The sequence below is a fragment of the Pseudophryne corroboree genome, chromosome 2 (assembly GCF_028390025.1).
Source record: "Pseudophryne corroboree isolate aPseCor3 chromosome 2, aPseCor3.hap2, whole genome shotgun sequence".
Classification (NCBI taxonomy): Eukaryota; Metazoa; Chordata; class Amphibia; order Anura; family Myobatrachidae; genus Pseudophryne; species Pseudophryne corroboree.
The window spans coordinates 1,041,914,557-1,041,919,571 of NC_086445.1; positions in this window are offsets into that span (position 1 = coordinate 1,041,914,557).

A 5,015-nucleotide genomic window follows, 5' to 3' on the forward strand; every position below is an offset into this window, starting at 1 on the left:
AATCCAGCCGTAGAGTGAGCCTGCTGAATCGTATTACAGATCCAGCGAGCAATAGTCTGCTTCGAAGCAGGTGCGCCAATCTTATTGGCCGCATACAGGACAAACAGGGCCTCTGTTTTCCTAATTCTAGCCATCCTGGCTACATAAATCTTTAAGGCCCTGACTACGTCCAGGGATCTGGAATCCTCCAGGTCACTTGTAGCCACAGGCACCACAATAGGTTGAGTCACATGGAATGAAGAAACCACCTTAGGCAAAAATTGCGGACGTGTCCTCAATTGAGCTCGATCCACATGAAAAATCAAGAAGGGGCTTTTGTGTGACAAAGCCGCCAATTCTGATACTCGCCTTGCCGATGCCAAGGCCAACAACATGACCACCTTCCAAGTAAGAAATTTCAACTCAACCTTGTTAAGCGGTTCAAACCAGTGTGATTTTAGGAACTGCAACATCACGTTGAGGTCCCATGGTGCCACTGGAGGCACAAAAGGGGGCTGGATGTGCAGCACTCCCTTTACAAACGTCTGGACTTCTGGAAGAGAAGCCAATTCCTTCTGAAAGAAAATCGAGAGGGACGAAATCTGAACCTTAACAGAGCCTAATTTCAGGCCCATATCCACTCCTGTCTGTAGGAAGTGGAGAAACCGACCCAGATGAAAATCTTCCGTAGGTGCATTCTTGGTCTCACACCAAGACACATACTTTCGCCAGATACGGTTATAATGCTTAACCGTCACCTCCTTCCTAGCCTTTATTAAAGTAGGGATGACCTCTTCCGGAATCCCCCTTTTTTGCTAGGATTCGGCGTTCAACCGCCATGCCGTCAAACGTAACCGCGGTAAGTCTTGAAATACACAGGGCCCCTGAGGCCAGGGATCTCCCGTGAGCATCTCTTGTAGATCTGAGTACCAGGCCCTTCGAGGCCAGTCTGGGACAACGAGTATCGTCTGTACTCTTCTTCGTCTTATTATCCTCAACACTTTTGTGATGAGAGGAAGAGGAGGAAACACGTAGACCAACTTGAACACCCACGGTGTTATCAGAGCGTCTACTGCTACTGCCTGAGGGTCCCGAGACCTGGCACAATACCTCCGAAGTTTTTTGTTGAGGCGTGACGCCATCATGTCTATCTGAGGAGTTCCCCAAAGACGTATTATGTCTGCAAAGACTTCTTGATGAAGTCCCCACTCTCCTGGATGGAGATCGTGTCTGCTGAGGAAGTCTGCTTCCCAGTTGTCCACTCCCGGAATGAAGACAGCCGACAGAGCGCTCACGTGATTTTCCGCCCAGCGAAGAATCCTGGAGGCTTCCGCCATCGCGACTCTGCTTCTTGTCCCGCCTTGGCGGTTCACATGAGCCACTGCTGTGACATTGTCTGACTGAATCAGAACCGGTAGGTTTAGAAGAAGACTCTCCGCTTGTCGAAGGCCGTTGTATATGGCCCTGAGTTCCAACACATTGATGTGTAGACATGACTCCTGGTCTGACCATAGTCCCTGAAAATTTCTTCCTTGTGTGACCGCTCCCCATCCTCGGAGGCTCGCGTCCGTGGTAACCAGGATCCAATCCTGAATTCCGAATCTGCGACCCTCCAGTAGGTGAGCACTTTGCAACCACCACAGGAGAGACACCCTGGCCCCTGGGGACAGAGTTATTTTTCGATGTAAGTGTAGATTGGACCCGGACCACTTGTCCAGAAGGTCCCATTGAAAAGTCCTTGCATGGAACCTTCCGAATGGAATGGCCTCGTAGGCCGCCACCATCTTTCCCAGAACTCGAGTGCACTGGTGAACAGACACCCTTTTCGGTTTCAGCAGGTCTCTGACCATGTTCTGGATGTCCTGGGCTTTCTCCATTGGAAGGAAGACCTTCATTTGTTCCGTATCCAGTATCATACCTAGGAACGGTAATCGAGTTGTCGGAATCAACTGTGACATCGGTAGATTTAGAATCCAACCGTGTTGCTGGAGCACTCTCAGAGAGAGCGCCACACTGCTCAGCAATTTCTCCCTTGATCTCGCTTTTATCAGGAGATCGTCCAAGTATGGGATAATTGTGACTCCATGCTTGCGCAGGACCACCATCATTTCCGCCATAATCTTGGTGAAAATCCTCGGGGCCGTGGAAAGTCCAAACGGCAACGTCTGAAATTGGTAATGACAATCCTGTACAGCGAATCTCAGGAATTCTTGATGGGGGGGATATATGGGGACATGAAGGTACGCATCCTTTATGTCCAGAGACACCATAAACTCCCCCTCCTCCATATTGGCTATTATCGCTCTGAGCGATTCCATTTTGAATTTGAATCTTTTTATGTACAGGTTTAGGGATTTCAGATTCAAGATAGGTCTGACCGAACCATCCGGTTTCGGGACCACAAAGAGGGTTGAGTAATAACCTCTTCCCTGCTGGTTCATGGGAACCCTGAGTATCACTTGCTGTATACACAGCGTTTGAATTGCACCTAACACTACATCCCGTTCCGACGTGGAAACTGGTAGGGCCGACTTGAAAAATCGGCGCGGGGGCACCTCTTCGAATTCCAGTTTGTAACCCTGGGAAACTATTTCTAACACCCAGGGATTCAGGTCTGAGCTGACCCAGACCTGGCTGAAAAGTCGAAGACGTGCGCCCACCGGTGCGGACTCCCTCAGGGGAGTCCCGGCGTCATACTGTGGGTTTTGGAGTAGCCGGGGAGGACTTTTGTTCCTGGGCGCCTGCCGAAGCAGGTGCTCTTTTGCCTCTGCCCTTACCTCTGGCAAGGAAGGAGGATCCCCGACCTCTTCTGGACTTGTGCGACCGAAAGGACTGCATCTGGTAGGGTGGCATTTTCTTTTGCTGTTGGGGAATATATGGTAAAAAATTTGATTTACCTGCTGTAGCTGTGGAAACCAGGTCCGTCAGCCCATCCCCAAACAATACATCACCCTTATAGGGTAGTACTTCCATATGCTTTTTGGAATCCGCATCACCCGTCCATTGGCGAGTCCATAAGGATCGTCTCGCTGAGATCGACATGGCATTGGCCCTAGAAGCCAGCAATCCAATGTCTCTTTGAGCATCCCTCATAAATAAGACTGCGTCTTTTATATGGGCTATAGTTAAGAATATAGTATCCTTATCCATACTATCAAAATTATCTGTCAGCTCATCTGCCCAAGCTGCAACTGTGCTACACACCCATGCCGACGCAATCGTCGGTCGTAGTACAGCACCCGTATGAGAATAAATACCCTTTAAGGTAGTTTCTTGCCTGCGATCTGCAGGGTCCTTAAGGGCCGCTGTGTCAGGAGACGGTAGCACCACCTTCTTGGACAAGCGCGTCAGGGCCTTGTCCACAGTGGGAGGTGATTCCTAACTCTCCCTGTCCTGTTTAGGGAAGGGGTATGCCATATAAATTCTTTTGGGGATCTGCGGCCTCTTCTCCGGAGTCTCCCAAGCTTTTATAAAGAATTCATTAAATCCATGAGATGTGGGAAAATTTATAATCTGTTTCTTTTCCTTAAACATGTGTACCCTTGTGTCGGGGACCGAGGGTTCATCCACAATATGGAAGACATCCATAATTGCCACAATCATACACTGAATGGTTTCAGTCACCCTAGGGTGCAATTTTACTTCGTCATAATCGACACTGGTATCAGAGTCCGTGTCGGTAGTAGTGTCTTGTGCTAAGGGACGTTTTTGAGACCCCGACGGGCCCTGTGAATCGGTCCAATCCGAGGATTGACCCCCTGATGTTCCCCTTAATTCAGCCTTATCAAGCCTCTCATGTAAAGATGTCACACTTGCATTTAACCTATGCCACATGCTCATCCAATCCTGAGTCGGCACCAGCGACGGGGACACACCACTCATTTGCTCCACCTCCTCCTTGGAGAAGCCTTCCGCTTCAGACATGTCGACACACACTTACCGACACCCCACACACACAGGGGGTTACCTATAAGGAGACGAAACCCCAACCAGGCCCTTAGGGGAGACGGAGAGAGAGAATGCCAGCACACACCCAGCGCTTAAAAACACTGGAATATATGACCAGATAGCGCTGTTATATGTATATAATTGTAATCTCCACTCACTGCGTCGCCAATGTGCCCCACTCCTCTTTTTTCCAGCCTGTGAAGCTCAGCAGGGGAGAGAACAGGGAGCCAGCGTTTTCTCATGCAGCCTCTGTGGAGAAAATGGCGCTGGTTAGTGCCGAGGATCAAGCCCCGCCCACCCGACGGCGGGCTTCGGTCCCCTCATGATATTGTAAGAAAATGGCGGGGCTTTACTGTCCCACAGCCTAATCCAACATATTTATGCCAAAATTGAGGTTTATTGCTGCCCAGGGCGCCCCCCCCCCTGCGCCCTGCACCCTACAGTGCCTCTTGTGTGTGTGTGACTGGGAGCAATGGCGCGCAGCTTACCGCTGCGCGCTTACCTCATGAAGATCTGATGTCTTCTGCCGCCTGAAGTCTTTTCCTCAATACTCACCCGGCTTCTATCTTCGGCATCTGTGAGGAGGACGGCGGCGCGGCTCCGGGACGAACCCCAGGTGAAACCTGTGTTCCGACTCCCTCTGGAGCTAATGGTGTCCAGTAGCCTTAGAAGCAGTGCCCAACTTAACAAGCCAGCTCTGCTTCTCTCCCCTCAGTCCCACGATGCAGGGAGCCTGTTGCCAACAGGACTCCCTGAAAATAAAAAACCTAACAAAATTCTTTAAAACAGCAAACTCTTGAGAGCTCACTGCTTTGTACCCTTTCTCCTCTGGGCACAAGATCTAACTGAGGTCTGGAGGAGGGGCATAGAGGGAGGAGCCAGTGCACACCCATAGTCAAAGTTCTTTTTAGGTGCCCTATCTCCTGCGGAGCCCGTCTATACCCCATGGTCCTTACGGAGTCCCCAGCATCCTCTAGGACGTAAGAGAAAGATCAGCTAAGAAAACCATAACCTCACCAGTGGCGCAGACCAGCGTTACACATTACAGGAGACACAGACTGTGTGTGAGCGTACGCCAACACTGCCCG